We start from the raw sequence: 13,170 nt of genomic DNA on the forward strand, positions 1-13,170 counted from the left end.
TACATTTCTGTACATCTCCTGCACCAACCTGACATATTTCTCCAGAACCTTCTTCTCTCTCAGACACCTCCAGACTTCTTGCCTTGGCACTCTATTGTATGCTTTCTCCAGATCAATAAATGCCAGATGTAGCTCCCTTTGTTTCTCTCGATACTTTTCCATCATCTGCCGTAACCCAAAGATAGCATCTGTTGTTGATCTACCGGACATGAAGCCAAATTGTTCCTTTGCAATCTCCACCTCCTTCCTCAATCTACCATCAAGAACCCTTTCTAGGATTTTCATTGTGTGGGACATCAACTTTATTCCTCTATAATTTTTAGTCTTGTGCATCTCCTTTACCCTTGTAGATGGGGACGAGTACTCTCCCTCCATTCCTCAGGTATATTTTCCTGTTGGCAAACTTTCATGAACAGGTCCCACAGCAGGTCAATTCCCTTTTCCCCCACTGCCTTCCATGCCTCCACTGGAATTCTGTCAGGGCCCACTGATTTTTCCATCCCTCATCCTCTTCATAGCCTCCGTCACTTCCATTCTACTGATGTTCTGTGCCATCCCCTCCGAAGGCTGCCCATCTCCTCTGAGAGTCTTTGCATTTTCCTCATTCAGAAGTCCCTCAAAGTATATTTTCCATCTGTTTCTTATGTCCACATCCCTCCATAATACTCTTCCTTCCACGTATTTGATCTGCCTCACATGTAAGATGTCCTTTGCTGCTTTATTTCTACGTTTCGCTAGTTGGTAAATTTTTCTCTGTCCTTCCTTTGTTTCTAATTGATCACACAGATCTTGATATGCCATGGCCTTCGCCTGTGCCACAACTCTCTTGGCTTCTTGCTTTCTCTCTCTGTACACCTGTCTGTCCTCTTCCACTCTTGACTCATCCCACTTCTGCTTTGCCTTCCTCTTAGCTGTCACTGCCACTTGTACATTATTATTCCACCACCAACCTTCCTTCTGCTCTCTAATCTTTCCAGATGTCTCACCAAGCACCTCGATTACACAGCTCAGGATTACTTTTGAATTATGTTTCCACCAATCTTGTACACTTTCCAGTCCATCCGAAATCCTCTCTAACACCTCTCTAAAACGATTCCTCACACTCTCCTCTTTTAAGCAAAACCACTTAATTGTCTTCGTCCCATGGCATCCAGAGATTCTTATCTTCGATCTTATTTTAAAGTCTGCACACAGCAGTCGGTGTTGCTGTGCTACTTGATCTGTTGGAATTACTTTACAATTTTTCACAGCTTTAAGTTGTTTTCTTCTAGTCAAAATGTAGTCAATTTGTGAACTGTTGTTACCACTCCTAAATGTTATCAAATGTTCTTCCCTTTTGTAGAAAAACGAGTTCAAAATTGCCAGATCAAACGCTACTGCAAAGTCCACAACCCTCTCTCCTCCTGATTCATCATTCCCACTCCGTGGCCACCATGCACCCTTTCACAGTCTCTATTCTGTCCTCCTATATGCCCGTTCAAGTCTCCTCCGACAATCACCATCTCATTTTCTTCCAATTCCCCTCATATCTTCATCTAACACGTTCCAAAACTCATCTTGCACATAATACGACCACCTGCTCTTCTCCAAGACCCAATTTCATTCGCATGATGCTATTGTTCCTTCTACCCACTTCCAGGACTTCACCCTTTATGTGTGCAGGAGACAAGGTGGAAGGGGGGAAAGGAGAAAATGAACATTTTCTAAACAGAAAATGCTCATTTTCTGTTTAGAAAATGCAATCTACTTAGTAAATGATTGTCATAAGTTCAATGAACAAAAACATAATAATTCACCAATCTATGTTTAGATAAATTATACCCTCTTAAAATTTCAGGTAACACATCAAAATAAAACCAAAATGACTTATAAAATACATAATTGTCTTCTTTTTATCTTTTCTATTAATGAGTCTGCATATTTTAAATCTTGTCTTAAAGTTTTTGTTTATTTTTCTAAGATTTGTATCTGTCTTCTTGAGTCCAAGTTTCTCAAGCATATAGCACAAAACATCCCTCTTGATTTTATATATAAAAATTTTCAACTCAGGATTAAATTCTATACAGCCTGTTTTCATCTAAACAAGATAATCACATTCAGAAATATACTGAACATGTACAAAGAACAAAATTCCAAAACTGAGCATTAAAAGCTTTTAAGAGAAATAAGGAAAGTGATAATGGGGCCATGACCTCTCCCATGAAAAAACCCTTTCAAATTAATGGACATTCGTCCCTCTCCCTGGTTGTTCTCGGAGAATCAAGACATTACATCGCGACAGTAACATTTTTTGTACAAAACGAATTGTTAATATCTCATAGTTTTCTAACTGTTTGTTCTATGCAGTTGGCAAATGAAAGCCAGTTGCAGGGTGTGAACATTCAAGAAAAGCACCCTTACCATTTAGAAAGCTGTATTGGAGAGTCGGCATATAAGAAAGGAATTTTTTTATTTTAAAAATCGATCACTAGGGAATTAGGAGAGTGATTGAGTAGGTTAGCTTCTTTTAACACAGACGTGATAATTTATATCATAACTGTCCTAAGCATTCAGCCTTAAAGCATGAGGTTTTAATACAGATAGGTAAAAGCCATACTGAGTGATCACTGTTATTGCAATGATTTCTAAAATAGTGCACCAGGAACCAAAACCATTTTATCCCTTCAGAACAAACTCCTCTGTGTAATATGTTTATGCATTCTTCACATACATGCCTTTTTTTTTTTTCACTATGCTGTCTCTAGAAAAGTCAAACAGTTGTTCTATAGCAGTGGTATTCAACCTTTTTGACTACGTGAGCTACTTTTCTATAAAAAGTTATTCGGCGATCTATTCTCTTATATGGATTACGCTCCTCCAACCTGGCATCTGATTATGCACAAATAAACAACTAAAAAAAATACACAACTAAAAACTTTATTTGTGTATTTAAAAATTTACAACAAACATTTTAATACAACAACAAAAAAAACATATTGGAATACGATATTTATTTCTCTATTTTAGAAAACCAAAGTTATAAAAAACAATAGATTGATTACAAATTTACAAGTTATAGGAAATGCTGGTTGATTTAAAAAAAAGTTAATGTGAAATTTGCCATTGTTTGGACCTCGCAATATTTTCATAGTCAAGTTGATATGAAGAAGTGGCCAATCCAAATGATCATTTGTAATTTGGTTTCTTAATTGAATTTTTTATGATGGACAAGTATGTCGATCCGAAACGACAGAATTTTTCATGCAATATCAGTTAATATTGGGAATTTTTCATGTGCATACTTCCAAATGACTTCATTGTTTATTGATTTTAAATGTAAACTATTCTGAATGTTTATTATCTCAAGTCCTACTTCATCTTGGTTTATATCAAACAACCCACTAATTTTATTTGAAATTTCTGTGATGTTCAAGTTTTCTTGAAATGGATTATTGATAAAAGATACAATCATTTCAGTTTTATTGAAATCTTTAAATCTTGAATTTATTTCTTCCTCAACTAATTCTATTTCACGAATAAATTCTTTTAAATCATAGCAAAGCATTTCTTGATTTTGTTCAAAAAATTTTAATAACTATGGGAGATGTCTAAATTCGCAGTCATTTATATTTCTCTTTAATAAAAATAAGTATTGTTGAAAAGTTTTTATTGAACTTAACATGTCAATTAAATTTTTATCTCTACCTTGTAACTCTAAATTTAAATTGCTTAATTTTGTACAGAAATCTACTAAAAATGAGAAGTGTAACAACCATATTTTATCACTCAATTGTGGATAAATATCTCCTTTTTAATCAAGAAAAATTTTTATATCGTTAATTAATACAAGAAATCTTTCTAAAAATCGACTGCTGCTCAGCTACTGAACATTATTGTACAACCGAAGTTCCCTATCATCATCTACCTGCAATTTAAATAGCTGCTGTTGCAGGGCTTTTCCTTGAACAGAATTTGCAATTTTAAATAATATCCGTAACATCTTTCGTGTTAAAGCTTTTCCTACACATTACTTGTTGGTGAATAATACAGTGGTTTGCTAAAAAATCTGGATATTTGTCATCGTTTTTACATAATGAAATGAAGCCTGTTTTATTACCTATCATTGCAGGAGCACCATCAGTAGTAATAGACACAAGTTTAAAAACTGGAATTTTGTTTTTCACAAATTCATCAAATGCAGAAAAAATGCTTTCTCCCCTAGTCCTTCCCAATAATGGTATAATTTTCAAAAGCTCTTTACTTGAATAATCTTGAAATACCATGCCAATAAATAGCATTAACTGAGCAATATCAGTGAAGTCATTTGATTCATCAAATTGTAATGAAAACGCAAACACTGGTGAATGTCTGACATTAACTGAGTATTCAGATTGGCACTTAAAATTTCAAGTCTTCTCATAACTGTTCTTCTGAAAGTTGTAAATCTTTAATATTCAAAATGATTTTATTTTTAAAATCAGAAAATAAAGATTCTGCTACTGCAAGAAACGATTCCTTTAACTCTCCATCAGTAAAAGGCTTTTTTGCTTTTGCGAATAAATGACACTTTCAAAGATGCAACAATAGTGACTGATATTGGTTTATTTATTACTTTCAAAATCATATTTTGTTGTCCAGAAAGTCCTGCCTTTAAATTTATAATTTTTGATTTACGTATTTCGGAATTTTTGGAAAATCTTCATATTTTGCATGCAGCGATCGAAAATGTCTCTCAATATTACCTTTTTTTTGGAATTGCTATAGATGAATTACAAATCAAACAACAACACTTTCCATTTACCATTATAAAGAAAAAAACTGTTTCCTATGCCTTGTGAAAATGATACATGTTAGATACACTCATGATTATCCTCAAATTAAACGAAACGCATACGATGTGCATTTTGTGTATGTCTACTTTTGCTATCCAGTCATTACTGCCACATTGTAAACTTCTTTATTATTATTTAACTTTGTATACTTGTAATTTGTATTAATTAGTTGTGATGTCTTACTGTGTACTTTATTCTCCGTTATTCTAACTTGCTGAGCCCACTTTCTCTCTTGTTTATCTTATTATGTGCTATGTTTATCTACCTTTCGCATTGCGAGCCTAATGCCCAAGATATTAGAAAATTTATTTAAAATGAAACTATGCCACTAATATCTTAGATTAGCAAAAAAGAACTCAAATACATGTATACGGCTGGTAGATTTCTCTCTCTTTCTCTAACACAAATTCCTATACATTAAAACCTTCACAAACAGTCGTATATTCTTTTTCTTAATTTCACGCTTTGGCCAACTTACTTAGATTCCCACTCAAGAAGTCCGACTTATTTTAGAAAAAGTGCAGTTGTAAATAAACAAACAGGCAGCACTCTTTTAACAAGAAAGTCGAATGACAATTATTTAGATTACTATGAAATATACACAATTTTAACATTAGGGAGATTGCTTTCTCTATCCATCTATAAAAACTTTAGCAAAAATTAGAACCTTCTTTCTTCAACATTAAATACGTTCTTTAACACATAAAGTTACCTACTCTCAAGTTTACAAATTTTTACTTATTAATTTCTAAGCTTACTCATAAAGAGGTTATCTAAATCTGTGTTAAGTTATCTTTACACATTTGATATCAATCTCTAACATGCCAATTGATTATCTTATGAACATTTCTTGACACTATTAAACATATATCGTAAAGTCTTTCTTGTATCAACTATAACAGGAATTATAAACCTTTTAACTTACAAAGGCTCTGTATCTCACATTGTCAAAAGTCTTTCACTAAAAGTTCTATGGCAATTCTTTTGTCTCAGATCTTCTTCAGGAAATTTTGGGTTGGCTGCATCTCATCGGGTAGGTAGTGAGCTGTGGGCTCATTAAACTCTGGCAAAATATTACTCTCCCTCGGCGAAAAGAAAAACTTAGGAGCGAAAGTGCTTCGGGAAATTTGCCTTGCTTTTTCTTTTTCTGCTGTTTCAACAGCTAGAACTGCCGCCAACTGTTAACTGAATCCCTCTCTGGCCTGGGAACTTTACTCCGGCAATTTGAAACCTTGTCTGCGGCCTAGAAGTAGTCTCCCTCTAGCAACGTCTCGAACCAAGAAGCTGCTTTCTGGAAGCAGGAAACTCCTCTCTCAAACAACATGGATCCGGGCAGCCTCTCTGATGGAGACTGAACCTGGCGGCCTCCTCTCTGACAGCAATTCTGGAACCGGGACCCCTTTTGCTTGCTTCAGTCCCTTTTTATTAGGACTCCTCTTAGACCTCGCATGAAGTTTGACAGCTCCCAAAGATTCGGTATGAGTCTTTCATCTTAAGTTTCAAGTTTGGCAGGCCTTTTGTTCTCCTCTGCTTTCTTTTGATTGTAAGTTGCCTGCCATTGGAAAGTTGTTTGACTCTATCTGAATGATTTTGGAGATGTTTACACTTAGAGCCTGCAAGTCTTTCTCATACATACAAGTTTCAATAACAGTCTTTCTAATGCCGCCATGTACAGCTTCGGTGACAAAAAAACATTGCGTTTGTTTTTAATACTCTAACATATTCTTATTAAAGCAGTATATACAATTAACTTCAAAAGAGTTATTTACAAAAACATCTAATACAAACTATACCAAGACAAACAAAGTTTATTTTTTTACAATATTCACATGGCACTTAACCTAAGTAATCGATGTAACCGTACTTTGGAATATTTAATATTTAAGCTACAATAGAGTTTTTACACTTTGCTTATAATCGTATTCACTCGGCTCGCTGTTTGCCTTCCACTGATCCTAATTAATTCATTTACCTGGACTTATAAGAAAATTACTGATTTGACAGTTTTAACTAAAAATAAATAAACAATAGGAATATACTTAAAGCGAATTAAAAATGATACAAAATAATGATAAATAAAATGTTTTTAGTTTTAATTAAATTTGTAAGTAAGGAGGAATTCACAAGAGATCGATGGGTTGAACACACCTGTTCTATAGGAATTTCAGACATTAACGGGTGTTTCTTCACGATATTCATGTACTAAAATCTAAACCTGTCGAACTCCTCAGTGAAGTCACCACATTTCTTTAATATTTAATATGCAGCATAATAAACAAAATGCTTGTAGTGCACCCATTTCGCAGTTACCCATGTGACCAATTACATCTTTAATTTTACTTCCCTGGCAATCACCATCCTTGCAAATACAATAAAAGATATCTTCTTCTCTAATTTGTGCTGCAGAAATTTCTATATAACCCTGCTAAACCTTCAAGCGAAGCAAGATGCATCGCAACAGCAGACAGCTAAAAAAATATCAGAAATACATCCCTTCCCTCAACTATAATTTAAATTAAAAACTATTAATTACACACAAACTCAATTGGACTGCAGGCCATTTGCCATAAAACTGTATCTCAAGTGGTCTGCAAAAAATTTTCGATTAAAGAAACCTGCACTAATTAGAATAGAATAGAAGGGAAGTGAAAGAATGAGTATAAATAAATTGGAAAATTATTAGCAAAAATTTTGTTTATTCTCAGTCAATACAAGACATAAAATAATAGTATAATGAATATCACAACTCAAAAGAAAATATATTTTTATGATATTAATATTTACAATAGACAGCATTTAAACTGAAATTTAATTTACTTGAATAAATCAAATATTTATACAGTCTAAAAAAGTATAAACTCTCATTAATAACCATCACAAAAATTTACAGAACCTCCTGTTAGTTTGATATTTTTTTCTGTTTGTGTTGAAATAAAATACTTGTATTTTATTATTATTATTTTTTTTTGGTGGGGTGAGGAGGAGGAGTATCTTTTGGGGAATTTTTTAAATGTTACTTACTTTCTGAGTCCGGAACACCAATCATTCCTCTCCTTCCAAAAAACAGCGGCTTGTATTGCCTTGTTGTTGACCATCAGAATGTCATCTGTGGAGCACACATCGAATAGATTTGGGCTGCATAAAAGATGTTCGTCAGTTTGGACTTCTTTTCAGTCACAGTTGTCATTATCTGCATAACCCCATTTCATCAGATTATTCTGCATTTGGACACTCCCTCTCTAAGACTGTTCAGAGTCCTCCAGGTGCTGTAGGGTGTGTGATATCCCTTGCTTAACTTCCCTTAATTATAGGGACTTCTTGAAGTTGAACTGATTCCCTCCATAGAACAAGGCATCGCTCCTCAGGTTTATAGATCAATAGTTTAGTTCTTTGCATAAAACAACGCCTCGATTTGAGTCGAGAAGCCATGATGATATGGCCATACATTGGATGTCTTTTGCCTGTCATCTGCTTTTTTCTCTCCTCGCCAGCCACTTGAGGTCTTATGCCTGGTGGTGCTATGCTTGTTAAGGGATACAACTTGTTGACTGGGGTTGGTCTTAGGCATCCGGTTGTGATCCTAATGGTATCGTTTAAAGCCACATCCATGTGTTTTGCATTGGCAGATACTTCCCACACTGGGACAGCGTACTCCCCCCCCCCCGCAGCAAAACACAAAGCCATCTAACGAAGTTTTCTTATGATGTTATTTCTTGCATAGATTTTTCCTTTTAGTTCCTGGCAATGCATCTTATATGACCAGGTATGATCCAGCTTAATTCGAAGATATTTGGTGTTACTGCAGTGTTCGAGGCGGTTTCCTCTCCAGGCAATGTTTAACTGACGTTTTGCTTCCCTATTGCACATATGGAAAGTGCAAACCTGAGTCTTGTTTGGGTTAGGCTTCAGGCAATTGGTCTCATAGTAAGTGGAGAGTATTTATAAGGCTTCTGTCAGCCTCTTCTCAACTTCTTCAAAACTCTGCATATAGCTGTGTCGTCGGCATAAACCTCCTTGTGAGTGGATTGGCTGATTGTTATTATAAATATTGTAGTGCATCGGAGCCAATACGCTGCCTTGAGATAAACCATTCTGATTTCTCCATCTACTCTTCTTTCCTTGTAAAGTTACATAGAATTGTTGATTCTGGAGCATGGTTTTAAGTACATTCATGAGGTGAAAATCTTTTGTTATTTCGTACAGCTTGACCCACAGTTTCTTGTGATTAACAGTGTCATATGCCGCTGAGAGATCAATAAAAGCTGCTCCAGTCACAAGCTTCTCATAACCATGTTCAATATGCTGCTCGAGATTCAGAATTTGGCCAGAGCAGGACTTTCCGGGACGGAAAATGGCTTGCTTGGGTATAAGTTTCTTGTCAATGTTTGCTGCTATTCTTTCCAGAATCATTCTTTCAAAAACTTTATACAAGTAGCAGAGGAGAGAAACAAGGCGAAAATTCTTCGACTCTGTATGTACCTTATCTGATTTAAGTAAAGCTACCACTTGAGCTTTCCTCCATAATTTGCACAACTGTAGAGATTCTATGCAGTTATTCATCAATTTCACCAGTCATTGGATGGTTACCCAACCGAAATGCTTTATCTGTTCTGTCCGAATGTTGTCCGGACCAGCAGCCCTATTCTCTTTCAGATGACATAGCTTTTCATAGTTCTTCAGAGAATGGAGAGGCTAATAAGTTACTCAGCTTCTTTAATGCATGTAAGATTGGTTTTCGGTATCATCTTGTCTGTCCTTCCATTCAATAATAGCTGGTGAGCAATCTGGTTTGGCATGACCTCTATTACATAAGCTGGAGTTTTAGTTGGATCATTCCTTAAATTCTTCACCAGTTTCCATGCTTATCTACTGTTCTGTTTCATATCCAAATTCTGAAGTAGCTTCATCCATCTCTTCTTTCTATCATCCGTGAGTTTGTCCATCAGCTTTTCACCTGCCTCAATTGTGTATACAGTGAAAGGATCCTCGTCATATTTCTTTTAGTTGTTCTGTCGGATCTTCATTAAGCCCAGCGATGTATTGAGTTCTGCGCACTCGTGGTATGTGCTGCCAAGATACTATTTTGATGGTATTCACGAACTCTTCATAGTTACATGGATCCGCTTCAAGAGTGTTTACTGTCTGATCAAGTTCCTTTGCAAATCTGTCCCATCTTTCTTTTTTAAAATTAAATCGGTACTTAAAGAGTACTATCTCTGGATTGATAACAGCACTGACTTCACAAGTAATAGGTCTGTGCAGAGTTCTTGGTATCGGCTCTTCTACTATCTTTGTTGCTTGCATGGCTACTTGTTCACTGATAAAGATGTTGTCTGGATTATAGTCCCTTCTGCACCTTCCACCATTGAATGGTGGTCTTAACTTGGGGTCGTGGATCAGTTTCAGTCCTCTCTCAGCCCAATTTTCCAGCTCAGCACCATTCCTGTCAGTCATTTTGCAGCCCCATGTTAAACTTTGACGATTAAAGTCTGAGTATTATTTTAACCTTCTGGGCGTTAAAATTGGCAGGTTCTTTGAAAATGAAATCTTCATTAGGTGGCTTATATACTGATGTGATTGTGCAGGACTTGATCTCGATGGTTAATATCTCTATATTATTATGTGATGTCATATGTATAGATTTGATATCAAAGTCTGGTTTAGCAAATATAATGCTACCGTATTGCTCGTGTGATCTTCCAGCTACCAATTTCATACCGTGAATTTTTGGTCCATTGCTATTTACTCCTCGATGTGTCTCCTAGATAACTAAAACATCACATTTGCATGTATCACACATATCAGCTAATAAAACTTCCTTTTTGGATGAGAGTCCTTCAATATTTATTGAAGTCATCTTAAAAGCTAGCCTTGAAGAAGGCTGATTTTTACTTTGCATGATTGTTCTGGTAGCTGAAGGATTAGCCGTTGAATTTCAACTTTGCCCAGGTTATGCGAGATTGTGAATTTTGAGTGATCTTTTTTATTTATAACAATCTACGAGGGGGGTTCCTTCAGTGTACACCATTTTAAATGTTAATGAAAATATTTTTGGGGAAAAATGATATTTTCTGTTAAAATATATATACTTACATAAAATAATTATAGTAATTTACTGTATTTGCCGGCATATAAGATGCACCCCCTTTTTGTACACATTGTTTAGAAAAAAACTTTATCACTGAATTTACAGTATTTCATAATGAATTTACAGTATTTCAAATATAAAGCAATAAGTAGGTCTACTTTCAACAAATACCTAATCTAACTAGGAAAGAGTCGCATCTTTTAATCTCCGTCAAAACCAAGAAATTCATCTCCAGAGCTAAATGAAGAGACACTCGAAACCTCTTCTAAATCAGAATCTGAGTCCTCATACAACAAATTGTCCTCTGTACCATCCAGTGCATTACTAATGCCACACTTCTTAAATGATTTAACCACTGTCTCAGTTTTTGCTGCATACCATGAAGCTTTGATCCACTCACAAACTTGCGAAATGCTAGTCTTCTTCCTGATGGCGTGACCTAAAAATCTGAAGACTGCATCCAGCTGTTCTACTTCCCCTTCATAAATCCCTTAAATGGTTTATTAATACAGACATCTAAAGGTTGAAGCTGACTAGTTAGACCTCCTGGAATTACAGCTAACTGAGTTTTTAACATCTTCTGTTCTGTGAGAACGAAACTGATCCCATACTAACAGGGCAGGCTTCTTCAACAGTCCTGCAGGGCCTAGACCAAATTTTATCTATCCATAACATTATTCCTCATCCATCCATCCAGCCTTTTGTATGAACATGTACAAACACTCCTTTAATCAGTTTTTTCTTTAGGTAGCATCTTCCTTTTAAAAATCAACAGTGGTGGCCAGGGCTGATGAGAGAAACCTTCGGGCCCGTGAGAAGTCTATGGTCCAGGTCCCACTTAAAAAAAGTGCGTCACTTTTGTTTAATAAAAAAAAGTCATATTAAACATTTATTTAAAAAAGTACAATAAATTCTAAATTCGATACATTACATACCATACAAAATACAAACATTAAATAAAAAGAGAATTTTTAAATTTTTATTGCCTCATCCACTTCCTCACTTTATGGTTAGCGAAATCTTTAATCACCTCGTTATAATCAATTTTCATTGCCAGGTCATGTTCTATTGATAGCAAAGCTAAGCTGTTTAATCTTTTCTGGAGCATTGATGATCTACTGAAGCTCTTTATTGCTGAAAATTTACTAAACACTTTCACCTTTGGAAACTGTTACTGGTATTGTGCAAAAAATTCTGATTGAAGTACATATTTTGGGAAAAACACTGTGAAGTTGAAATTTATAAATGGTATTTAATAAATCTAGTCCTGGTATAACATCTTTAAATGTGGCGTTATAAATCTTTTTTATGTGATAGATTTCATCTTTCAGAGATGATGTTAAGTCTTTCGAATATTTATTTATTAAATTATTGCACGAGTCAGAAATTTCTTGATGATTCATTGTTTGAAAATTTGATATTGGTGAAAGTGAATTCTGAATGTGCATGGTTTCTACCGAGTATGAATCTTTAAGTGCTCTCTGAGATTGTAGCATTGTGAAAATTTCTAACAATGTTTTGGATATGGAATAACGCTACTTATTGCCAGCATGCCCAATGGTCTGAAAACAAGATAGGAAATATCCTGTTATCCTGCTAAAATATTTATGTAGGATTTCGTTTATATCACACTTAAGGCATTCTACATAAATATGTTATGATTTTGTTTAAAACAGTGTATTGCAAAGCTAAACCCTCTTCAGCATAGTCTGTTTATGGAAAATGTTCATACCTTCTTCACCGACTTGGCTTTTCACTGTGCTATCTCTAGATAAGTTGATCAGTGACTTTGAGAGCAGCGGTGTTTCCCATCTGTTTCTTAGCAGCATTCAAAAACCTGTATGCTAACATATGAAACTCTAGCTGCACATTGACGAAATCGGTAGCTTTTTATTGATATACAGAATATTCCACAATTAACTAAATACTTGGGCTGTATCAATTTCTTAGTTTCGAAGGTGGTCACAGTGCCGGTGATAATTCATGACATTCAGTCACAGTAAAAAATCAATGATTTCATGAGCAGTAATATTTCTATATAAAGCTGTGCTAAGCATTGATCTATCAGTGAAGCAGCAATCCAACTACAGTTTATTTAAAACAATTTGTTGCGTGTGCACTCTGAGCTTATAAAGCAGAAAAATGATATTAATTCAGGTTTCTGCATTAAAAATATGGGAAGGAAGCAGTACCTTTCTAAGGGGGAGGGGAACTACTAGTAATTTAATATAATTAAATTACATTTATACTTCAAACCAGTAGTTCTTAACC

This window comes from Typopeltis vanoorti, chromosome 19 (assembly GCF_054136105.1).
Source record: "Typopeltis vanoorti isolate ZY-2024b chromosome 19, IOZ_Tvanoo_1.0, whole genome shotgun sequence".
Taxonomy (NCBI): Eukaryota; Metazoa; Arthropoda; class Arachnida; order Uropygi; family Thelyphonidae; genus Typopeltis; species Typopeltis vanoorti.